The following is a 27,801-nucleotide window of genomic DNA, read 5'->3' as shown; positions in this document are numbered from 1 at the left end:
CTACCTGGAGATAAGCTCAGATCCTAAAGGTTAAAGGTTTAGTCTCATGAAAGTAACCCCCCCCCATTTCAAATGCCAATAGAAGGTCTCTAGGTTACCCACAGCTTCTGTCCAACAGACCCAGGGTTCCCATGATCTCCTTTCCCTTGGATTCCATTATTTGCTAGAACAGCCTACAGAATTCAGGGAAACACTTGCATTCACAAGTTTCTTATGTAATGAAGTGCATGATGAAGGATAGAGATGAACAGCCAAATGAAGAGATACATAGGGTGAGAACTGGGAGGGTTCTGAGCACAGGAGTTTTCTTTCCCTGAGAAGTGGGGGTACACTACTTTCTCTGTACATGGATATGTTCACCCACCTGGAAGCTCTCTGAACCCTGTACTTTAGGAATTTTTATGGAAGGCTCATTACATAGGCATGAGCAAACATTAACTCCATTTCTAGTCCCTCTTCCCTCTCTGGAAAATGGGGATTGGGGCTAAAAATCCCAAGCTTCTAATTACAGCTTGCTCTTTCTGTTGACTACCCACATTCAGGAGCCCACCAAGAGTCACTTCATTAGAACAAAGACACTACTATCACCCAGGGAATTCTAAGAGATTTAGGAGCTCTGTCAGAAACCCAGATCAAAGACCAAATATTAGAACAAAAGTTGTTCTTGGTGCTCCTCTCACTTAGGAAATTACAAGGATTTTAGGAGTTTCTGTGCCAGGAATTGGGGGCAGAAAATACACACACACACACACACACACACACAGATATATATGTCTATGTATATATATAATTTATATATGTATTATAATATATATATTATATGTACATATATGTATATATTATATGTACATATATGTAATATGTATATATTATATGTATTATATATTATATGTATATATATGTATATATATAATTTTATAAACTGACAGAAATACATTGAGTGAATTGTTGAATGATATTGGATGAATGACAATGAGTGAGTTGTTCTTAAAAAAAAGAGAAAGTTAATAGTATTTTGATATAATGGATATTTCTTTACATTTTCCTGAAGACAATAATGTTAGAGTATCAGACTTTAAAAATTCCCAATTACCAATTTCTCTTAGAAGAATTACTTTGTTTTTATGATTGTTATTTTATTGTTCTTGATAACTTTATGGTGTATTTGAGTCTGAACAATCTATTTAAAAAAGTTTTAAAATATGTTACTGTTGACCTCTTCTTTTGTATAATGTATTCAATAAATTCAAATTTTAGTATTATGTAAGTTATTAATATGAAGAAAATATTTTCAATTTTGTTGTATTTCAGTTACTGTGATGGCAAATACTGTACATATTTAAAAGTGGGATAGCATTTCATGTAAGCATCAGTAAAATCCCTAAAATATTTTGAATAGCAGAGACTGCAGATGTCAGGTACATTATAAATGTTGCCAATGATTTGGATTACTCTGTATTGCTAGATGGAACATGTAAAGGACATACCAAGAGTTTAATTTAAACAATATAAGTAAAATCGGCATTACTGATTATTATAGCCTATATTTATCAATCCATAAATAAGTCTGTTTTTTACCTTAGTAATGTTATAAATAATTTACATAAAAATATTCTGGGAAGAGAAAAAATATCTTGTTATCCATGAGTTAAATTTACACTTTCTGCTTTATTATAAAAATAATGATCCACATATAATGTGCCACTTCTACAAAGTGCTATAAATACTAACTCAAGTGCAAGTTATGTCTTAAAATGCTTTTTTATTACATTTCACACACACATATGTATGTAAGTGTAAGAATACAGTCACCCACACTCTTCCTTAAACATTGTAGATTTGTAGCTTAATATAATAATTTTTAGTTATGTTTGTCTGGCTGGTACCATGTTTATCAAAATGTCTTTGAAAGGCTTTGTATAGTTCATGGACACACCAGTCCATCTATAGCCTCCACTCCTCCCCATTACCTTTCTCCTACTCAACTCACACATTTGTTTTCATTAAGACATCTGTAGGTGCCTCATTTTCTGATCCTTGATGTACAACATATCATATATCATTCTATCCTAGTTATTGTGAACCCATCTTACCTGCTATCCTCTAAGCATTTTAAGGAAATAGGCTATGTCCTATTCATCTTTGTATTCTCCCAATTGCTTTGCACAAGGGAGGCATTCAATAAGAATTTATTGAAATAGTTGAGGAGGTGGGAAATTGCTTCAGCAGTACGGATGAAATGATGCTCCTTGAACATTTAAAGAATTAAAAACAAATTTCTATTTTATAAAACTAGGGTTTTTAGGAAGGTAGCAGTCTCTGGTAACAAAGCAATTATCCCTTGTGGAATAAATAAAACCTTCAACAAAAAAATAACTGGCATTTCTTAGTCTTAATTTTTCCTGTGATCTGGACTTTATTACCAGAATCTAAGACTGCTAGTTTTTCTTTAATTTAAGTTATGTTATCAAAGTATCAAATGTACATACTTTAAAAATTCATATATTTAAGTAAACATGTAATAGAAAATAATAGCTACTCTGATAGGTGTATTGTGTATATGTGTACTTGTATCCTAATGTAATGATAAAAATTTAATAAGAACATAAGATGGATTATGATTATTAAGATAAAAAATAGATTTTAAGAACTGAGTAAAATTCATTTGAAATATCAACCTCTGCTCCATTCATAATAATAAATCTTTGACCATCTGAAAATATCATTAGTGGGTGTCAGAATTATCATTTGTCTTAGCTAAGTAAGCAAACAAGCAAGCAAGCAAACATATGTTATTTTGGGGAGGTCATTTACAACCTATGAAAACTGGCTTGGAAACCAAAGAGTTATTCTTTTAATAACATAAATCTTTTGATAATTTTTTACCCCTAAATATTTTTAGAATATAGGGACAGAACTTATCGTGGATATATATCATAATCCTCAAAGAAAGCCCTAGAACCAAGGTATACAACTTTCTTACACCAGATTAGAAGAAAACATTTCTTAACTTAATGCAACTTATTGCTATTCACAGAAATTTGGCATATTGTCTTACTGGCCTTTACATCATTCACATGACTAAAAATGTATGACAATAACACCATGTAAATTACTATAAGAAAGAGAAGTATATGTCTTGGTAATTTTGTAGCTTAGATACTTTTGAAGATGGTTATATGTTGCAAACATTATATTAACAATGTTTCAAAAAGATGTTTCTTAAACCTTGGAGCAGATAATTCTTTTTCATGGCTTTACACTTTAATGCCAAACTAAATCTCTCACCCATAAAAGAATCATGGAGCATACTTAAGGAATATCCAGGATATAGTTTGTCTATGATACCAGTATAGCCTGATAAAATGTGGGGGAAAAAATTTTAAATGCTTTGGCTCATAACATATACACACTTCATAAAAAGAAAGTTCTGTAACCTAAATGGAAGCATCTTAGTTGCTTACTTTATACTTAGTAATATTGGATTATATGAAAAATTTAAATTATGTAAAAAAAATAAAACTCTTTTCTATTTCTGCTGTGTCAGCTGAGAGTTCATAACATGGTAACATACTATGGTTTCATATTAAAAAATATTTGTCTATATTATGGTATAATTCTAGTCATCTCATATCTTGGTGGGATCTTAAAAAAAAGGTTTTGCAAGGAAATTTGAGACCTTCCCATGGATTTGCATTAGTCTAGTATATTTTTAATTCAAAAGTTGCATATAGAAATAGTAAGCAAAGGATTTTAAAGTCACATTATTATTACATTTGATTGTAATAAAGGTGATGAAATCTCCATGGAAAGACATGCAGTAGCCACTAAATATCATGCTAATTTCTTTTCTCTATTATCATTAATCAGACATGAATTATTAATGAGAGAATAGTTCTAATAATTTTGATTTGTGAGCCTTTGTAATTTATGAACTACTTCAAATTGAAAATCTCCAGGGTGAAAAAATATCTCATCTTTATTTATATTCCATCAACTCAGAGTACACTACCAAGTCCATCTACCAGGAGAATGCAGCCAACCTTAGATGGAAGTTTTGATCTATAGACGTGATTTTAACTGCATTTTATTTCCAATTAGAGATAGAAGTTTGGTGATGGCTTCCTAGAAAATCACCTTGTAAAGGCTGATTTCAAGGCCAACTTCCATTCCATTTAAGAGATGTGTGCCATTTCAGATTCTCTTACATGGGGGAAGGCTGTACGGGGGTCCTGGAATCATTCAGCTGCACTTATATTTTGGCTCTGTGTCTTGCTATGGGTATGATCTCTCCATGCCTTGGTTTGATTATCAATAAAAGTAGAATAAAAAATATACTGCATAGTATTGTTTTGAAAATTGAATCCAATCAATCTACATAAACTTCATGACATAATGTGCTGTTCATAAAGGTTAGCTCTAGCCTGAATAAATGACCTTGAGGCAATTTTTGAACTCTAAATAATTTGTAGTGTATCTTGATGGTTTCCCCCTGGCTCTTCTCATAACTAGAGAAAAGTAAAGGGTCTTGATGAAATACACATTCATTGGTTTTACTCTTTAGGGCAAGTTTTGGCAAAATTTATCCACAAAGGGCCATAAAACAAAAGCAGACTACAGTCAGGATTTGGCCTACTTGTCTTCTTTGCCAATTCCTGCCTTAGAACAAAAGAAATGACATTTTTGTGAATGATAAATTCATCTTTAAATAGCTGCTATTTTTTCTAATTAAAATTTAATATTTGAGGGCACCTGGGTGGCTGAGTCAGTTGAGCCAATGACTTCGGCTTAGGTCATGATCTCATAGCTGGTGGGTTTGAGCCCCGCATCGGGTTCTGTGCTGACAGCTCGTAGCCTGGAGCCGACTTTGGATTCTATGTCTCCCTCTCTCTGCCCCTTCCTCTCTCTCTCTCTCAAAAATAAACAAACATTAAAACAATTTTTAAAAATTTAATATATGATCACTGTGGAAGATAACAAAGAAAATAACTTGAAAATATGGGAATGTTTTTCTATATTACTTATAACCACAGAAGACAACCTCAAGACTGGCAGAACAAACTCTACAAGTAAGTGAAGAGAAGAGGCCACATCAAAGAGGGTAGGAAGGACAGAGACATGGATGGGAGCTAAAGAGCCCCTCAAGGCTCTCCCTGCGAAGGGACAGCACAGGTGCAGAGAGGGAAGAGAAACAGACTCTCACAGTGGTGAGCCCACATGGGAAAGATGAATCCCCATATAATTTGACTTTGAAAACCAGAGGGGCTATATTTCACCAGTTCTTAAAACCTGCAGGACTTAAAACCTAGAACTTTAAAAATCAGTAGTCTCAGCTCTGGGAGAGCCAAGAAGGCAGGAAGATGAGAGGAAACTGAGTTCCCACCCTTAAAGAGACAGCATAACAAACATCTCCATGGAGATGCAGCACAGAAGCAGTAGTTTGAATGTCCTATAGGGTATATAGGAGGGATATTTGTTTACTAATTTCAGAGCCTGTGCTGGAGCATCAGGGATCATTGGGAGACTTCTCCAGGAATACAGGAGATGCCCACAGCCATTTCCCCCCACCCTGCGCCTCAGCCTGAGCACTCCATGCAGGGCTGAAACTCAATGCCTAATTTGCTAGCGTGTGCCCCACCTACATATCCCCTGTGGACATGCCCATTCCAGCCAGGCCTCAGCTCCAGGTCTTTTCCTCCAACATACCAGTACAAACTTTGCTAATGTCTCACTTACCCCACCCCCGCCCCCACACTGCTCCCACATGCTTCTTTAGATCTACTGCCTTCAGTACACTCTTGGCGGGAGCCCATCCAAAATGGTACCGCAAGCCTGGCAGCATACGAGCAGCTCCCACAGGGGCCAGCACCATCCCAAAGTGATGCATGCCCTGGACAGAGGGAAAGATAACTATGCACACCAGTCACACTGTGGCCCTAGAAGTGGGTTGGGGCAGATAAATGATCTGACTGCAGAACTCTACTGACCAATGAAAGCTTCTCGAGGACAAAACAGGGAAAGCACCCTGATGTTTAGTGTTCTGCATCTCTGGCAAATGCCTGGTCTGACTCAACACAAGTTCAAAGCAGCTCCAGACTGGGCCACTAACAGCCCAGGAACCAAACAATGCCCACAACAGGCAAAGAGAGCCATTGCAGATGACTGGACTGAAGGCAAATGTGGCTCAGCCACAACAGCAGGATGCACACAACACATACAGGAGACACTCCTGAAGCAACACGTCCTCCAGGGCACTAGAGGACCTCTTCTTCCTAAGGCTACTACTTTCAAGAGAAAGATGTAGCTGACATTACTAACACACAGAAACAGACACAGAAGGTTAGACAGAGGAGACAGAGGAATATGTTCCAAACAAAAGAACAGGACAAAACCTAGCAAGGTAACCTAAGCTGAATGGAGATAAGTAATATGCCTGATAGAGAATTAAAAAAAAACAAAACCTTTTTGGGTCTAATAGTGTATTTTTTTTTAATTTAGTTGTGTGTGTGTGTGTGTATGTGTGTGTGTGAGAGAGAGAGAGAGAGAGAGAACATCTAAGTTCTACTCTCAGCACATTTAAACTACATAACACAGTGTTATCAACTATGCTCATGATATTATACATATATTCTCAGAACCTCTTCCTATTTCCCACACTCCCAGCCCCTGGCAACTACTTTTCTACTCTCTTCTTGTGATTTCCACTTTTTTTTAAATTTCTCATATAAGTGATACCATGCAATGTTTGTCTTTGCCTGGATGTTTGTTTGTTTGTTTTTCACTTAGCATGATGCCCTCCAAGTTAATTCATGTTTTCCCGATCAGCAGCATTTCCTTTTTTTAAGATTGAAACTTCTTCAGTTGTATGTATACATCATATTTTCTGAATCTGCTTATCTGTCCACAGACATTTAGGTTGTTTCTGCACCCTGGATATCGTTGATAATCCTTAAGTGAGCATGGGAGTATAGATATCACTCTGAGATAATGTTTTTGTTTCCTTTGGATTATATACTAAGAAGTGTGATTGCTGTCTCATATGTTCGATTTTTACTTTCTTGAGGAACCTCTGTACTGTTTTCCATAGTAGCTGTGCCAGTTTGCATTACTACCAATAGTGCACAAGGGTTTCCTTCCCTCCACATCCCCACCAGCATGTTATCTCTTGTATTTTTTATTTTTTAGAATTCGAGATTACATTTAATGAGTTTGTTAATGCTTCCTTTTTCTTTCTTGAGTACGTAATTTATTTATTTAAATTTAAGTTAGTTAACATACAGTGTTCCATAAAGTAAAAATGGAAGGAAAGCTTCCAAACTCATTCTATGAAGCCAGCATTACCTTGATTCCAATACCAGGCAACGACCTCACCAAAAAGAACTACAGGCCAATAGCCCTGATGCAAACACCCTGGATGCAAAAGTTCTCAACAAGATACTAGCAAATCAAATTCAACAGTACATTAAAAGAATTATGCACCATGGTCAAATGGGATTTATTCCTGGGCTACAGAGCTTCTTCCATATTTATAAATCAATCAACATGATATACCACATTAATAAAAGAAAGGATAAGAACCATATGATTCTCTCAATAGATGCAGAAAAAGCATTTGGCAAAATATAGCATCCTTTCTTGATAAAAGCCCTGAATAAAGTAAGGATAGAAGGAACATATCACAACATCATAAAAGCCATATATGAAAGACCTACAACTAACATCATCCTCAATGGGGAAAAACTGAGAACTTTCCCCCTAACACCAGGAACACAACAAGGATATCCACTCTCACCACCATTGTTCAACATAGTACTGGAAGTCCAAGCTTGAGCAATCAGACAACAAAGAAAATAAAAGGCATCCAAATTGGCAAAGAAAAAGTCAAACTTTCATTCTTTGCAGATGATATGATACTCTACATAGAAAACCCAAAGTTTCCACCAAAAAAAAAAACCTGCTAGAACTGATATGTAAATTCAGCAAAGTCACAGGATATAAAATCAATGTACAGAAATCAGTTGTGCGTCTATACAGCAATAATGAAGCAGCAGAAAGAGAAATAAAGGAATTGATCCCATTTACAATTGCACCAAAAAACATAAGATACTTAGGAATCAAACTAACAAAAGAGGTAAAAGATGTACCCTGAAAATGATAGAAAGCTTATGCTTGATAGAGAATTTAAAGTAATGATCATGATGATACTCACTAGACTTGAGGAAAGAGTGAAGGACCTCAGTGAGGCCCTTTACAAAGTTACAAAACATAAAAAATAACCAGTCAGAGATGAAGAATTCAATAAATGAAATTAAAAATACATAAGATGGAATAAATAGTAGCCTAGATGAAGTAGAAGAATGATGAACAACCTAGAGAACAGAGTAATGGAAATCAATAAAGCTGAGCAGGTGAGAGAAAAAAATACAATATGAAAATATACTTAGGGAACTCTGCAACATTCCATGAAGCATACTATCATTTGCATTATAGGGATTTCAGAGGGTGAAGAGAAAGAAAAGGGAGCAGAAAATTTATTTGAAGAAATAATAGCTGAAAATCTCCCAAATCTGGGAAAGGAAACAGAAATCCAGATCCAGGGGGCACAGAGAAGCCCCCCAACAAAGTCAACCCAAGAAGGTCTGCACGAAGACACATAGTAATTAAAATGACAAAAAGTACTGATACAGAATTTTAAAAGCAGCAAGAGAAGAAAAATAGTTACATACAAGGGAGAATCAATAAGGCTATCAGCTGATTTTTCTCAGCAGTAATATTACAAGCCAGAAGGGAGTGGCATGATATATTCAAAGTCCTGAATGGGAAAAATCTACAGCCAAGAATGCTCTATCCAACAAGGCTATCATTCAAAATAGGAGAGATAAAGAGTTTTCCAGGCAAACATAAGTTAAAGGAATTCATAATGATGAAGGAGACTCTTTGAGTGGAAAGGAAAAATCATCAGTAGGAGTAAGAAAAAGTAGGGTGAAAAAAGTAAAATTAAGTATATCTATAAAGATCAGTCAAGAGACTTGCAAAATAAAAGGATGTAAGTTATGACACCATGTACCTAAAACATGGGAAGCAGGGAGGGGAGGAAATAATGGGTTTAAACTTAAGATACCATCAACCTAATATAGACTGCTATATGCAGAAGTTGTTATGTATGAACCCAATGGTAACCAAAAATCAAAAAATAATAGATAGGCAAAAAATAAAGAGAAAGAAATCCAAGTATACCACTGAAGAAAGCCAACTAATCGTGAGAGAAGAGCACAGGAAAGGAACAAAGGACTACAATCAAGTAGGGTGATGGAATGGATGAAAAAGTAAGACTCATATATGTGATGCCTGCAAGACACTCATTTCAGACCTAAAGACACACAGATTGAAAGCAAAGGGATGGAGAACCCTTTATCACGCAAATAGATGTGAAAATAAAGCCATAGTAGCAATACTTATATTGGACAAAATACACTTTAGAACAAAGACAGTAACAAGAGACAAAGAAGGACATTATATAATAATAAAGGGAATAATACAATAAGGAGATATAATTCTTCTTATATCGTATATCTTCTTATATGCATATATATAATACAATGCATCTAAAATACATATGCATCCAACATGGGAGCAACCAAATATATAAAAAAGTTAGTAACAGACATAAAGAAAGTAATGGATAGTAATACAATAATTGTAGAGGACTTTGACACCCCACTATATCAATGGGTAGATCATCCAAACAAAATCAACAAGGGAACAGTGGCTTTGAATGACATATTGACCAGAAGGGTTTACCAGATATATTCAGAACATCCCACCATAAAACAGCAGAATACACATTCTTTTCAAGTACATATGGAACATTCTCCAGAATAGACAAAATACTAGTTCATAAATAAAGTTTCAACAAATTTAAAAATACTGACATCATACCATGTACCTTTTCTGACCAAAACACTATGAAACTAAAAATCAACCACAAGAAAAAATCAAGAAAGAGCACAAATACATGGAGGTTACATAACATGCTATTAAACATGAATAGGTCAGCCAAGAAATCAAAGGGGTAATAAAAAAGTACACAAAGACAAATGAAAATGAAAACCCAATGGTCCAAAATCTTTGGCATGTAACAAAAGCTGCTCTAAGAAGGAAGTTTATAGCAATATAGGCTTATGAAGGAAGAAAAATCTCAAATAAACAACCTAAACTTACATCTAAAAGAGCTAGAAAAAGAAGCACAAACAAAACCTGAAATCAGTAGAAGAAAGGAAATAAAAAAGATTAGAGCAGATATAAACAAAATAGAAAAAAAAACAATAGAACATATCAATGAAACCAGGAGCTGATTCTTTGAAAAGATGAACTAAATAGATAAAACTTCAGCCACTCTTCAAAAACAACAGAAAAGAAGGGAGTCAAATAAAATCAGAAATGAAAGAGGAGAAATAAAACTGACACCACAGAATTACAGTTATCAGAAAATATTATGAAAAACTAAATGCCAACGAATTAGACAACCTAGAAGAAATGGTTAAATTCTGGATACAAATTACCTCCAAAACTGAAGCAGGAAGAAATAGAAAATTTAAAAAGACCAATTATCAACAATGAAATTGAATTTGAATCAGTGATCAAAAAACTCCCAAAAACAAAAGTGCAAGGCCAGATGTCTTCACAGGTGAATTCTACCAAACATTTAAAGAGTTAATACCTATTCTTAAACTATTCCAAAAAAAATAGAAGAGGAGGAAAAGTTTCAAATTTATTCTATGAGACTAGCATTACCCTAATACCAAAATCAGGTAAAGACACTACAAAAAAGAGACTACAAGCCAATATCTCTGATTAACATAGATTTCAAAATCCTCCACAAAATATTATCATTTGAATCCAACAATACATTAAAAATCATTCACCATGAGCAAGTAGGATTTATTCCCTGGATGCAGGGTTGGTTCAGTATTCGCAATTTGATCAGTGTGATACATATCACATCAACAGTATCAGTAAAAAATCATATGATCATTTCAACAGATGCAGAAAAGGCATTTGACAAAGTACAGCATCCATTTATGATAAAAGCCCTCAACAAAGTATATTAGAGGGAATATTAGAGATTATTATTAGATTATATCTTTGAGACCATATAATATATTAGAGAGAGCCTCAACATAACAAAGACATCGTATGAAAAACCGACAACTAACATCTTGCTGAATGGTGAATAACTGAGAACCTTTCACCTAATGTCAAGAACAAGACAAGGATGTCCATTCTTACCACTTTTATTCCGCAAAGTACTGGGACTCCAGACAAAGGAATAAAAGGCATCCAAATTGGTAAAGAAGAAGTAAAACTTTCACTATTTGCAGTTCACATGGTACTATATACAGAAAAGACTAAAGAGTTCATTGAACAACTACTAGAATTGATAAATGAATTCAGTAAGGTCACAGGATATACAATCAATATACAGAAATCCATTGAATTTCTATACACTAATAATGAAGTTGCAGAAAGAGAAATTAAGAAAACAATTCCATTTATAATTGCACCAAAAATAATAGAATACCTAGGTATAAACTTAACCAAGGAGGTGAAGCTATAAGACATTGATGAAAGAAACTGAAGACAACACAAAGAAATGGAAAGACGTTCCATGCTCAAGGATTGGGAGAACAAATATTGTTAAAAATCTTCATACTACTCAAGGCAATCTACAGATTTAATGCAATCCCTACCAAAATACCAGCAGAATTTTTTACATAACTATGACAAATAATCCTAAACTTTGTATGGAACCATGAAAGATCCCAAATAGACAAAGGAATCTTGAAGATGAAGAACAAAACTGGAGGTATCACAATTCCAAATTTCAAGATATAGTGCAAAGCTGTAGTAATCAAAACAGTGTGGTACTGGCACGAAAATAGACACATAGATGAATGGAACAGAAATAAACCCACAATTATATGGTCAATTAATCTTTGACAAGGAGATAAGAATACGCAATAGGAAAAAGTCTCTTCAACAAATGGTGCTGGGAAAACTGGACAGAAATTTGCAAAACAATGAAGCTGGACCACTTTCATACACCACACACAAAAATAAACTCAAAATGAATTAAAGACCTAAATGTGAGACCTGAAACCATAATAATCCTAGAAGAGAATACAGGAAGTAATTTCTATTACATTTGATGTAGCAATATTTTTCTGGATATGTCTCCTGAGGCAATCAAAACAAAAGTAAAAATAAATTATTTGGACTACATCAAAGTAAAAAAAACATCTGCACATCAAAGGAAACAATCACAAAATAAATCACAAAATAGCAATAGAAGCTATTTGCAAATGACAGATCTAAAAAAGGGTTAGTATCCAAAATATATAAAGAGCTTATACAATTCAACCAAAACCTCAAATAATCGAGTTAAAAAAATGGGCAAAGTTCATGAACAGACATTTTTCCAGAGAAGACATACAGATGGCCAACAGACACATGGAAGGATCAACATCACTCATCGTCAGGGAAATGCACATCAGAACCACAATGAGATATCATCTCACACCTGTCAGAATAGCTAAGATGTGACACAAGATTTTTAGCACAAGAAACAGGAAGTGTTGGTGAGCATGTGGAGAAAAGGAACACTTGTGCACTGCTAGTGAGAATGCAAATTGTTGCAGCCACTGTAAAAACAGTATGGAGGTTCTTCAAAAAGTTAAAAATAGAATTACCATATGATCCAGTAATTTCACTACTGAGTATTTACCCAAAGAATACAAAAATACTAATTTGAAAGGATATATGCATTCCTATGTTTATTGCAGCATTATTTACAGTAGCCAAATTATGGAAGCAGCCCCAGGGTCCATCAATAGATGAATGGATAAAGAAGTTTGTGTGTGTGTGTGTGTGTGTGTGTGTGTGTGTGTGTGTGTGTAATGAAATCTTGCCTTTTGCAACAATACATATGGATCTAGAGAGTATAATGCTAAGTGAAATAAGTCGGAGAAAGACAAAAACCATGTGATTTCAGTCATACATGGAATTTAAGAAACCAAACAAAGAAAAAATAAAATTCAGAAATAGACTCTGAAATAATAGAGAACAAACTGATGGTTACCAGAGAGAAAGTGGGTGGGGGGGAATGGGTGAAATAGGTGAATGGGATTAGGAATATAGTTATCTTGATGAACACTGAGTAATGTATAGAATTGTTCAATCACTATATTGTAACCTAAAATTAATATATCACTGTATACTAACTATGCTGGAATTAAAATTTTTAAAAAGATATAAGCTATGAATCTCATTTTCATTCCTGTGCTTTCTACTTACTATACAATGAAATTATTCTATTCTGTAATAACTATTCTATAATAATTCTATTATTATGCAAAGAATTTCTTAACCAAAAATCTCATAATATTCTTTACACATCTTTCATTAAAATGTACTAATTATTTCTTATAAAATGTCTATTAATAATCTACCCCTTCCACTAGATTGTGTTCAATTTGAGAATGAAACTGTCATACTCTTCTTCATAAGTCTCATGATTAGTACCATGATGGGTACATGGTAGGACTCATGAATAAATCTGAAAATTTAAGAACATAATTACTCTTTACTCAATGTTAGATTGTAAGATTATAATCCTGGTCCTAGCTCAAAGATAACATTGTCAAACTCTTTACCTACTAACAACTAGGCAGTTACACAAAAATCAGGAAGAGCATGATTTTTCATTACCAGTTATTTTAGAGCTTATTACTTGATAAAAATAATATATTTTGTTAATTCCTGAACTTGTTCCATTTCTTTACTGCCTGAAAAGCAATTTCACTTAAAATATTTTCTCCAAAGTTTTCAAGCCAAATATTTCTGAATGATATTTAATTTTGTACCTAAAATTTAATAATCAGTACTAAAGAGGATGTTATATAATTTATGAAATAAAGTTTTGAAGACATCCTTTTAGAATACAATAAGCTATTTTCCTATGGCTGTTCTCAGGCCTGGCTGAGAAGCCACATGTTCTCAGGCATCCTATTCCACAAAGCAAAAACCAAGGGCTAAGATAAATGTAACTTCCTTTGGTGAGGAAAGATGTGACTGAGTGTTTATTGTATCTAGGAACAGAAACTAGATTGCATATTTTTGCTAAAGAAGAATGTTACTCGCTAGTACTGAGATAGTCAAAGAGTGCTTTAATTCATTATCTTTCTTGAATTGTTTGTTTCACTGGTAGTTTTTGGACTAATCTCAATGTATGTATTTTTTCAAATTAGCTTCTATCTGGGAAATCTGGATGAACCATCATCCTAGTCACAGGCATTAAACTCTTTTCTTTGGTTTTCTATTAAAGTGGTCAAAGATAAGTAAGAAAATAGGAGCAGGGGAATCAGCTTCATCCTTGGAAACTTGAAAAGTTGGCATCTGTGCAGGTTAACTGATGATTTGCTTTCATATTCATTTACCCTCACATCTGTACTCTATAACATAGGGAGTTCCATTTCCCATCTTCTCTTGTACAGTTGCTTCCATGTTGGAGATGTGAAATATTGGATGATGGAAGATAAATAGAAGCCACCATAGGCTTCTATAGGCAGAGCATAGGTCTGCTCAGTATGACATCTTTGTAGTGCGTAGAGATCATCCCTGACTCCTGATCCCGCTTGGACCTCCCTTTCCTACAGGTAGTCTTCACTTTGATTCTACCTCCTGGGGTTCTAAGCTCTGGTAACACCACATCTTCTCTCTCCTCTTTCTCTTGTACTTTTTCTACATGTTCCAAATTTTTTCTCTTTGTATTCCAGTATGGATATTTATATCCTTATTATCAATCCATTTCACTAATCCTTACTTTCGGTCATCTTCTGTCAAATCAATGTATTGAGTATTAATTTTAGTTACCTTGTTTTTTTATTTCTAAATTTTCTATTTGAGTCTATTTCAGAGATTCTAGTTCTCAGCTGAAATTCTCCGTCTTGTTCGCTATTTTATCAAATGTGTTATTTCAATATACTATTTATTTTAGATTTAGTGTATAATTAAATCCAATTTCTGGATCAAATAATTTTTTCTTATGTTATATTTTTGTTTTGTTTTGTTTCGGACATTTGGTGTTGTCTGGTATGCCAAAGTTGTTTGCTAGAATAAAAAACACTGATCATGAATTCTTACAAAGATCATTTGAGGTTCTGATGATGTTATAATTCTCCACCTAAGATTTCCTTTTTATTGGTCAAAAGTTAATAAAGGAGTTGATACTCTTAAAATAGGGTATTGACCTAATTCAAACAAAAATTTCAATATTTGTAAAGGCTGTTTTATTTCTGGTTTGCCCTTACTGTCTCCAAGTTGCAAATTTTCAGTGGTACCAGTGGAATCCTGGGCTGTTTATCATTGTTCTTCCTCCTTGTGATTTCTAATTTCTGATTTTTGTTTTTGTGGTCTCTTAAGATTTCCAAAAGCTCTATTCAGCTTTTCAGCCTCTTAGCTACTATTTTCTGCTCAACTTCTCCATCTCTCAGTTATGTTTTATAGATTGGAAAATGCCTCAAGGAGTAGAATATTGGATTCACTCATCTACATGTCCATCCTTTCTGGAACATTTAATTCTCTGGTTCTTGCTGGTTTCTTAATTTTTCTAATGCCTTCAGATAGATTTTTTTTTAATGTTTTACACAGATTTAACAGTTATTCTTGGTAAGAGGGTTGGTTTAATATACCCCATTTCACAAAAATGGCCAAAATCAAAAAGCAAAAAATTGAATAATATATAGGAAAAAGTAGGGAAAACAAATAATACTTTTAATATCTAAAAGCAAGTCACAAAATGAGAGATGTAAATATAAAAATAATTAAAATAAAAATAAGAATTATGAAATAATGACAATAAAAATTCAGCAAATTTTTTGGAGTTTCTAAAAAGCTAATAGAGTCAGATCCATTTCCCAGTTTGGGCAGGAAAACCTATTTTCTTCCCCAAGACACCTATCTTCACTTTTTCTTTTTATTCTCCAATAGGGGCCCTCAGAAGGTTAAAGCTCAGGTGGAACTTCTTTGAAAAATATCCACAGCCCATACTGAAGTGCTCTGGAATTTCTCTGCAGTCCTGGACTAAGCAGGTAGGTCTCTTTGGTCACCAGAGGTTATTTCAGAGAAAAAGAAATGATTCCAGGTTTGGATCATGGAGGATAAAAGATGAATCTGTAACATCTTTTTCTGTTAAAGGATAACAAAATGTTAAAAGAATGATGGGGATATAATCAAAGGGCAAAGAAACCAACTTAAATGTCTCCCTTTGGAAAAATCTGGGATTATTTGAGGATATATTGAAATAATGATACAAATGATTATAAAATAAGAATCCATTTGTCCATGCTTATATAAATAAGAATATAAATAAGTAAATTAAAGGGTGATAAAAGAAAGTTCTTCCTTTAACAGAATGTCAAGTAATAAGATATAGAAGAAAAAAAAATTCAATTAGAAAATCGTCAGTGGTTACTAAAACTAGTGGTTGAAAGCTTGGTGATTAACAGGATATTTATATAATATATGTTCCCCCAAATAACATTAATTATATAGGGGGAAAGTAATCTTACAGTGAAGAAACCTAGTGGACACTTCATAAATATGTAAGGTAACAACTCCAACAGTAGGACAAACCAACCTCATATTTCTCCTAATGCTGAGGCTGCATATATTCTGTGGTATTCTTGCTAAACATGCATGAAATGAATCTAACAGGGAAATGTCAGATACATTAAATAGAGGGAGACTGTACAAAATAACTGGCCTATACTCTTCAAAAAATGTTAAGATCAAGAAAAACAAAGAGAGACTGAAAAGCTGTACAAGATTAAATGAGACTAAAGCGACATGACACCTAGCTGCCATGCATGATTCTGGACTAGATTCTGAAGTGGAAAAAAAAAAAGCAGATATTTGGGCAATTGACACAATTTAAACATGTACTGTGAATTAGATAATGGCATTATATCAATGTTACATTTTCTGATTTTTGACAGTTGTATTATAGTAATACAGAAGAATGTTCTCCTCCTTCTTAAGAAACATATACTGAAGTTGTTTGTATTTGTGTTTATATATAGATAATTGGAGAGAAATAGAGAGAGCAAATAAATGAGGCAAAATATACCAACTGATGATCTAGGTAAAGCACAAAATTCATTGTGCTATTTTGGCAACCTTTCTATAAATTTGAAATTATACAAAAATAAAACGTTTATAAGCAAATAAATTAGACGAAAAATCCCCAAAACTGTAAGGTATAACTGAATGGAGTCCAGCCACTGAGAGTGGCAAGAAGCCATTGATATTTATAACTATGTAAGAAGAAGCAGAGGGCAGGAAAATAAGGACAACATCCTGATATAAAAATAAGCAAAAGACAGTTTATAAGGAAAAAATACAAATGACCGTTGAACATATTAAAATGAGTTCAGTGGCACTCATAAGAATAGATGATACTACATTGAGGTATTGGCTGTATTTTACAAAACAATACTTGCCGACAATATTTGAAAAAAAAGTTTTTTCATGTCAGTGGAAATGTGAAATGCCATATCTAGAAAAATTATATATGAGTTTACCTATTGATACCATTCCTAGGAATATAACAGAATGATACACTATAAAAATATTAAAAGACATATAAACAACTCCAATTACTGCCAAAAGTCCATTAGCAAAGAAGTGGTTGAATGATTAGAATACATCCACACAATGAAGTTTTAGGGTCCTTTAAAAAGAAAGGAGGTAGAACTTTACATATTACATACTACATAGTGGTATCCAGGACAGCTTTTTTAGACAAAAAAAAAGCAAGTTGGAGAAAATGTGTATAATATGCTACCATGCATCTAAGAAAAGATGGAAGGAAGTAATGACATATTAATATATTTGTTTATAATTTAAAAAAGGATGGGGATGAGGTAAAAAGTGAACAAAAATTGTTGCCTAAGTGGGGTCAAGGGAAGACGAGACAGAGAACTTCTCTGGATGTACCTTATTTATATATGTATTTGACAAGAATCAATCATTACTAAAAATCTCTGTGTTGGGGGAGAGTGGGAGAGAGAGAAAAAGATTATATAGCCTTTGTGAGGCTTGATTATATTGGCCTAGAGAGCTATGTAAAAATACTCAATGGCTTGTTCACAGTGTATACCTGCAGTAGGAGATAGGGTGAGTCTTTCAGATGATGTGAGGAAGGGAGCAGAAAAAGGGAAGGTAAGAAAAGAAAGAAACTGCTTTAGGTAAATGTGGCCAGTGGGAACACATAAATAAAATAAAATGCAAGGATTTCAGATGTGCTATGGTCCTATTATTAAAATTATCTTTATTAATCAGAGATATTTTTAAAAAGATGATCACTGAAATATTAATGGTATTTTTCTCAGGGTGGTAGGATTTTAGATTATAATTAATTTGCTTTATATTTATGTATTTTTCATCTCTTTTCAAACAATGACACTATACTATTTATAAACTCTAGAACAATGCAATAAGGCAATTTCTATTCTAGACAAAAAGAACTAGTAGTACATACCAATAAAGAATAACTAAAACATGGGGCACCTGTGTGGCTCAGTTGGTTGAGCATCTGACTCTTGATTTTGGCTCAGGTCATGATCTCACTTAGTGAGATGGAGCTCCACATCAGGCTCTGTGCAGGCAGCATGAAAAACATGCCCCTCTCCTGCTTGCACTCTCTATGTCTCAAAATAAATACATAAACATTTTTTTAAAAGGTTTTAAAAAATAACTAAAAGAGCAGCACTCCAAAATGAAAATGGATAAAAGATGTGAACACTTAATAGATAAAATATAAAGTAAATATATATTTAGAATTATAGTCAACTCTTTAATAATCAAATAAATACAAAATTACAAAACAACTTGGATACAGGGCAGGAGAGAAATGGGAGTGAAGGATTACTCTTGAGGTTATTTACCTGAACAAGTAGAAGAATGATTAGTGATTGATAACATGGGAAACATCCCAGGGAGAAAGACAAGGAGTCTGGTTTTAAGTTGAGATGCCTATAAGATATCCAAGTAGAGAAGCCAACTTGTGATTTGGATGTATGAGCCCAGAGATATGAAAAAGTTCCAGACTGGAGCTGTAAAGGCACGTGTTGCCCACAAAGTAACAACATTCGAAGCCTTGAAACTAGAAGAAATCATGCAACTGATTGTAAAATAGTTCTAAAGACTGAATTCTAATGTTCAATTACAATTCCATTGATTCAGTCCTAATGTGTACCAAATGTTCAGAGTGTGGGAAAAAGTAAAGATATCAGGAGAATAATTTTTGAGATAGAAGGAAAACCAGAATATTGTGATTTTCCTGAAAAAAGAAATGTTTTAGAAAAGAAAAATAATCTAACTCAGAAAGGTATTAACTGAGAACTGATCATTAGATTGATCAATATAGAGGTCACTGACAAAAAAGACAAGTTTCAGGGGAAGTGATGGGGTGAAATTCATTCAAGTGTGTTCAAGAGAGTAGGAAGGAATAGGAGAAGACTTGCAGATAGTGAGGCTAGATAACTTTTTTTGAAGTTTTCAGTAAAGGGCAGCAGTGAAATAGGGAAATAGCCATAGGGGTGTTTGTGTCAAGACAGACCTTTTCTTTTAAGATGGGAGAAGATATTAAATATAGGTTAATGAAACTTTATTACTAGTCAGAGAAATATTAATAATAAAAAAGTGAATTAATTGCTGGAGAGTAGATGAAGGAAGATGGAATCTAATGTAAAAATGAAAAAGTCAGCCTTCATTAGGAACACAGGATGTTCACATAGAGTAAATGGGTACAAATATGCATCAGAGAGTAGATATAGTGGTCAGGGCTATTGAAATTTTTTATATTACTTCAATTTTTTCAATGAAGTTAGCAGTAATGCCTTCAGTTGAGAATGTGGATGCATAAGCAGGTATTGACAGTTTGCAAATAGAGGGAAAAGAAATGTCTGGGTTAAAACAATAGAGGATATATTTCCCACAGCATTTAAGTTGATGTGCTCTGGGTAAATATTTAAGGCATAATGTTTATCTTTTCTCTGGTCAACCATGATTTTTTTATTTGTAATTTCATAGGGAAGAATTAACTGCACTCTAAATGTATGGTGACTCCAAGAAATACCGTTATACCCTTTAACTAAACACAAGCTTATATATTTATTTCTTCATGTGGTAGAAGAATCAATATTATAAAGTCACTGAATCAGTGATCTCTATACATGGCTATCCTCAAACTTTGAAAATCAGATTAAGTAAATTATTATATGAATAACCTAAGTGGGCATTATAAATGATACTATAACTTATTCTATCCATTTATTTTAATGATAAACATATTGATGTTTTTATTATCATTTAGAGATAAATTTCCCTTGATTTTATTCCCGTGTCATAGGTAGAACATGTAGGTCTAATTAGATTTTCAAGAGCAAACCTTTTTCATTACCAATATTGACACTCCAGACAATGAATGGAAGAACTAATATTCTTATATAGTCTAAATAAAAAGCTGGTGTAGTCTTCATTTCTATATGTCAGCTTGGACATATAGAAGGATCTTTGTCCTGACAGATATTTTCTCCCACAGAAGTGCTTCATTTTGATTATGGTTTGAATTTGAATTAGAATTTTTCCTTCTATGTTTTTCTTTAAGGCTACTGAGAGATGTTAATGTATTTATCTTATGTGTAAACCCTTCAACATGACCCATTCCTTTAGATTTGTCCTACTCATTATGGTAACCAACAAATATCTATTGAAAACTTATAATATGTTTGGAACAAGCAAATAACTTAATTTTCTATTTAACTGTAATTAATTTGCATTTGAAAAAATGAATTATTTAATAATATTTTTCCATTAAATACAACTTTATTGCTTTCATGGGACTGACTTCATTTTAGCCATTGAAAATGTAGCTTACAATTAGAATGAGCTATAAGTGTAAAACATAAACAAGATTTGAAGATTTAGCATGTTAAAAAAAGATAAAATATCAACTTGATAAATTTTTATATTATCTATTGAGATGATAGTAGTTTAGATAAATTAGTTTAAAAAATTCATAAAAATAAAATAGTAATAGGTAATAGAGAAATGAGTACTCATCTTCTAAAAACTTTCTAATAAACTTCCTGGTTTCAAAGGACTAAGTCTACCTACACCGATACCTTATAAGAGAAGTTGGTAGCATGTGCATTCCAAGTCAAACAGTTAAACATATTACTGGCTCTTGATATTTTTTAGTTTTGTTCTGTTTTTTGCTTGGTTGGTTGGTTTTTGATCACTGCCTTTCTTTCTTTCTTTCTTTCTTTCTTTCTTTCTTTCTTTCTTTTCTTTGTTTTTCTAATTTCTTTGTTTTTCTAATTTTGTTTTCCAAGGAAATAGAGCAGCATGGCCAGCCCTGGTCAAATTTATCAAATTGGTGTTTTATTTGGCATCTTTTTTTCTCTCTTGGTGATATCCTATCTCCTTTTGACAGTATATTTAATGCGTAGGCTACCCAAGCTCTCCATTTTGAGCTCCAAAGGCTTTATCTTTGCAAGAGAATAAGTCAATCACTGCAAATATTTCATGACCATTTATTACTATTTCATGGGCATGATGCTTCATTGCATAGAATGGAAATTTCAGGCTTTATAACAGGCAATTGGAGGATTATGTTCTGTGAATGTCAGAAGTTTTGGACCAAATTCAAATGTTATTATTGGACAGTTGTCTATTTCTCCTACTAGGCCTATTAAGGGCCTATTGGTGGGTCCTATTAAAAGCAATTTAACTTTTTGATTTTTTTTCTTGTTTGGCAAAGGAAAGTGTATAAATTCCCAAAGCTCTGGTAGAATGCAGTACTCTCTTTGCAGAGGTAATCATTCATTTTCAAAATTCTAATATTAGAGTTTCACTAAAAATACTTATAGTATGTTGATGCAGCAATGCTGCATTCTCTTCACCTAACCAGTGTAAAAGATTCCTGCAAATATTAGATGAGAGGCATTCTTGAGTTAGCATAACTTTATTTATTCCCTGGTGCGTGGGATCTCATTGCTTTGGTCCATGTGGGATAGTCCTGAGAGTGATGGATGACTCACTGTGAAACAGCTGTGACCTGACAGAGATCTTGCTGGCAATGCATTTTCTGTGTAAATTTGATTTTAAAAAAAAAGCAATCACCATTATGTCATTGCATTCTTGTGCTTCAGTATTGGTGGCTGTATTCCCCAAGGATGGAGTAACACCCTTGTATGGGGGTTGATGGAACAGGCGGGCTGGTGTGGAGAGCATGAAGATGAGGGAAGAAAGATGAAAATATATATAAGCATTTGCAGAACAAGCTGGCCTATTTACTATTAAAGCTGGGACAGACACATTATGTGATGTTTTGAAATTCTTAGAAATGGTCTACTGGGACTAGTAATCATCAGTGGATGCTGTGTAAAGCAGATCCCAGGCAAAATTACCTAGAGCCTCATAGTACACTCCTCTATGGTCCTTTTCCATCTCTTTCTTGAATTGAGGTCCTTGGCACATCCTTAGTTTATCTGGTTTTCAATTTCTCCATCACTAACGAGAGATAAAAATAGTATCCATCTCTCGGGTAGTTTTAAGTATTGATACGTGTAACACTTTAAGAACAGTAGCTGGCCTATGTATGCGTTGAAAATGTGTGATCTTTATTGAGAAAAACCAAACAGAATTATTTGATTTTTGCTCAAGACCTTGGCTCTATTCTTCTTGAACAAAATTAGATGATCCAAATCTCTTTCTCATATCCTCATCAAAACTTATTGGTCTTATATCCCCCCTTCCATAATAGTAAAAGCTTCAAACTAGCAGCCAACTGCTGAATCTGGCATGTGAATGAATTCTTTTGTGCTTGTACAGTTAAAAGTGTAATTAAATGCCAGTATTTACAAGCTTAGATTCAGACATATCTTATAAAAGTATGATTTCTACTTCCCTTGGAAAAAATAAAAATCTCTCAACCATGGGACAGCTCTCCCAATGGGAATACTCAGTTGGAACTGTATACAGTAGTAGCAATACCCTTTTAATTCTACTTATATCTTCCAACTTCCCAGTCTCCAGCTATCCCTTATTTTTTCTTACAACCCAACCCAGTTCATTTTCCACTGCTGTTCTGGGCCCTGTAATCCAGGTATCACAGCTGTCTTCCATAGTTGGGTTGTTTGTAACTAACAGAGCACAAGAAAAGAGAAAAAGAAGAGTTAGTCTAGACATGGAGAAAAATGCCATGCCATATTTGTATAGGAAAACATTTAATTCACATTCCCTGAGTCCTGCACATATGCCAAGCACTGCTCTTAGTGGCCAATATCTGTTAATTCACTTGACCTTTACCCCGGTCGCAATTAGGTGTTAGAATTTATTCTAAACACAATAGGAAGTCACTGAGGGATTTTAAGTAGAGGAGACATAATACACATACAATTTACATATTATAAATATCACTGTAGTTGCAGTGCAGAGCTTGGAAGGGGTGAAAGAGAGGATACAGGGGAGCCAGTTAAGTAATTATCACTGTAGTTAACAAAGAGAGAATATTGGTGATTTGGACTAGATGATAGGAGGGATAAGAAAGTAAGCCATTAGGGCTATAACCCAAAGTACTTAGAAGAAAACATTGTTTCCTGTGGAAAATAAGGGCATAATCTGCCCCTTATCAGCACCTGGCCACTCTCCTCCATTTGCTTGTTCTATTCTAGTCGCACCAATATTCCCCCTTTCCTTAAAAGCCAGGATTGTTCCAACCTCAGGACCTTTGCGCTTACTATGACATTTTCATCCCAGGGTGTCACACCATCGTTCTTCCTACCATAGTTCAATGCCACTTTCTATTCCACACTGTCTTATTACATCATTATGTTTTAAATGCTATCATATATTGCCATAAAACATCATTCTGTTTTAAATGCTATCATATATTGCCATTTAATATTTTTTGTTTATGTGCGTTCTTGATTACTTATACTTGATTTTGTTCTGCGATATTGAGTTTGCTCATGTGGAGACCACATTTTGAAAACCACTGCCCTACATAATTAATTGGCTCTTCAACTTTCCAGCAAAAATATATCAACCATTTATTTTCATGCTAATAAAAAAAAAAGAATGTAGATAATTTAGTTGCTGTTGAATCAGTAGTTCTCTGCATGTAGGTTTATTTTACATATCAATACTGCTTAATACAGCAGTCTGGTTTTTTTTTTTTTGCTTATAAGCATTTTCACTGATTAATATAATCCTTGTGAATATTTTTAAAGAAGGAAATTTAGGTATTAAAGTCATAATTGTCAGTTTTGAGAATTTGGTGAGATGGGCATTTACACATGGTGCTAGAGCTATCTGTCAAATCAAGAGCTACACCGTCCATTCTGTCCACTCAGCCCACAGAAATGGGTCCACGTTCTGGTATTGGAAGAAAGATAACTGCTAATCACCTTAGGCCATTGCCATTTTAGTCGTTATCAGTCCAGAAATAAGGTCTTCAAAGAGTCTCTGGACTCAGAATGTACCTGAATGTCTCCTTGGTGTCTCTCTACCTGCCTTGTTCGTTTGAAGTGGACCTAAAGTTGGATGCTTTTAGTAGTAACCTTAGGGAGTGAGGAATCTAACAGACCAGAAGTCACACAAACAGTCAGTCAGTCAGTCAGTCAGTTATCTCCATGTGTTTATTTTTATGATTTATTTTTTAATTTTTAGGTTGGAAGAAAAACCCCGTTAATACTCAAGGACCAATTCTGTTAACTCTATTTTCATATAAGGAAAGTGTTGTATTATAGTTGCTTGCTACCACTTTCCATTTCTTACTACATTATCAAGCCTCCAAGTTTCAATACAGCAGACCTACGTATAGCCAATCATACCTTCAAGTTACATAATATATTTTGAGAACCCATCCTGTCTTATCATTAGCACAAAATGCTTTCTTATATCAGATTTGGACATTCACATATCAGCTAAGTACCAGATATTTAGACTATACTTTGGTAATATTTATCTCTAAACAGTATGACAATGATTTTTAAAAAAGACTTCTTAGAGAATGATGGACAAATTATTTCACCCTCAGGGCTTAGATTCAACAACTAGAACAAAAGGAAAATAATAGTACCTCATAATAGGATTGTAATGGTGATTAAATCAAGCATCATATTAAAGAGTAATTAGTCTGTGTCTTGCATATCAAAAGTACTAAAATTGGTTCCCTCAATTACCTAGGTATGTGTCTTATTGCAAAGAAAATTTCATGACTTGGATTTCTTAAGGAATTTGTGCTATTTACTCTAATACTTGATTGTATTTAGTCTTCTGTTTTCTAAAAATTAATGCAATACAAAAAAATTAGAGACTTGCAAGATCTCAGTCTATATTATATATTAACTTATAGAGAAAAAAATCCAAAGAAAGTATACCAAATTCTAAAAATATTTTCAAAGATTTTGACTAAAAGGTGAGATACAATTAAGAAGTAACAATCAGTATGAAAATATTTAAGTGATATATAATCCAATTGCAATGAGAATCCCTGGTATCCAGATTGAGTTCGTCGTGTGTGTGTGTGTGTGTGTGTGTGTGTGTGTGTGTGTGTGTGTATAATGTTTTTTTGAGAGAGAGAGAGAAATTGTGTGCACTTGCAATGGGAGAGGGGGAAGGGGAAAGGGAGGGGGAGACAGAGAATCATTTTTTAAAATGTTTATTCATTTGTGTTGAGACAGGGGGGGGGGGGCGAGAATTCCAAGCAGTCTCTGCACTGTCAGCACAGAGCCTGATGTGGGAGTGCTCAAATTTCGGAACCATGAGATCATGACCTGAACCAAAACCAGGAATTGGAAGCTTAACCTAGTGAGCCATCCAGGTGCCCCCAATATATTTTTCTCATAAAAGGAACCAGAGTTCCTTGGAGAAATGACTGATTCTAGATTGAGAGCAAAAAGTGTGCAAACTGAACTGAGAACATCTTAATATGCCAAAAAAAAAAAAAACAAAGAAGTATCAGATTGCTGGTTTTCTGTCAAAGGACTCAGAAAATGAACTCCAGGACACTCTGAATAGTTAAATACAGTTATCTTTGAACATTAGCAAGAATATTGATTGCAATGTATTTAAACTCTTTTAATGCTCTTAAATCTGTAAGTTTAGGATAATAGCAAAAAATAAAATAAACACTACAAGTTCATTGATCACCTCTGGAACATGGTAGGGAAGCAATCATACAGGAAATAAAATAAATGAATGTATGCTTAATTTTTCTATATGAACTGTATATTACTATAATCAAATAATTCATAAAATTTCTTTTTATAGAAATCTTCTAGCTAAGACATGAAAGCAGAAATTATAGAATAAGATAATCATAATTTTTAACCTGAATTAAATGATCTAGATAATGATCACCAAAGGCTGCTGACATCACACATACTTGGACATATACACACACATGCACACACACACACACACACTCACACACATACACACACACACACATACACACATCAGGCATTATGTATCTTCTGGTGGAAGTATAGAACCCCTAGAATATCAAACTTGAGTCTCAACAATCCTCTAGATCTAACTACCATTTTATAGGCTATCCAGGGAGCAGAGTGATATGTTAATTTGATAACACAAGGATACAATCAGCAAAATGTAGGATGTACAGAAAAAACTCTACAGAAGAATGAACTGGATTCTTCAACAAATAAACGCTAAGGGAAGAAAAAGGGCAGAGAGAATCAACAGATAAAAAGTGATTTAAAAGATATACCAATTAAAATATGTGAGCTTTATATGGATTCCAATGTGAACAAATTTTTAAAAAATTAGAAAAGATAACCAGGGAGATGTTAATTACATTAAGAAATTATTTTTAACATTATGGGACGTGAAAATAATAATATAGTAAAATGGCAATATGATTACATGGGTAAAAGGTTTCTTTTAGAGATCTTTTAAGTTATATGCTGAAATATTTTTAAGTGAAAAACTACTTTTGGGGTGCTTAATGGGTAGGGTATAGGTATAGGTAAAGTAAGAATTGTTAATTGCTGAAGCTGAGTATATGAGAGTCCATTAAACTGTTGTCTCTACTTTTGAGTTTGATTGACTTTCCTATAATAAAATGGTAAGAATTAATAGCTCTCAGTAAGATGAAAATGCATAGTTTCCTAGAGCTTTTATATGACTACTGGTTACAACAGCACTTTTAGCAAGCATTTCATTAAATCTTTACTTGAAAAGTTTTAGGAAAAGTGATAAAATAGCATCAAAATCAGCATTATAATCTCCTGCTCTTTATTCCTTTGCAAAAATCACCATCAGCCCACCCTTCTATTATACATTTTAAAAAGTTATCTGTCTATTAAGGGTCACTTTGAGGAAGGCAGAAAAGTGAGAATGTAAGGTAAAATTTATTTCAGAAAATGAACCTATTGGGACTTAATGCTTTATCTACTTAATGTTTTTATAACTATGTACACATTTCTTAATTCTTAGGAGTAAGAAAGTAAGCATTGACAACAAGTAGGAATATTATCTTTTTCTAATGATATGAGAATGGAACCCCCATTATAACATGTAAATTTATTGCTTGATTTTTGTTTTACTTTTATATATATTTTCAGGAACACATAGTAAATGAGACTACTGTACATTTATAAAGAGCTAAATAAAGTTTAATCTTTGCCTCAGTTTCTTTGTTTGAAGCCA

General features: G+C 33.6%; 1 long non-coding RNA gene across 1 annotated transcript in view; it reads left to right on the top strand.

The window, feature by feature from the left end:
* Window positions 1–27,801, top strand: part of LOC113604116 (uncharacterized) — a 426,541-nt gene that overhangs the window by 386,457 nt on the left and 12,283 nt on the right. The window contains exon 9 of the long non-coding RNA XR_008296712.1: window positions 16,048–16,148. This is a non-coding gene — a long non-coding RNA (uncharacterized LOC113604116). The remainder of the gene's footprint in view (window positions 1–16,047; window positions 16,149–27,801) is intronic.

This window comes from Acinonyx jubatus, chromosome A2 (genome assembly GCF_027475565.1).
Source record: "Acinonyx jubatus isolate Ajub_Pintada_27869175 chromosome A2, VMU_Ajub_asm_v1.0, whole genome shotgun sequence".
NCBI lineage: Eukaryota > Metazoa > Chordata > Mammalia > Carnivora > Felidae > Acinonyx > Acinonyx jubatus.
The sequence above is the reverse complement of the archived record's forward strand: the minus strand, read 5'-3'. Positions and strand labels throughout refer to the sequence as shown.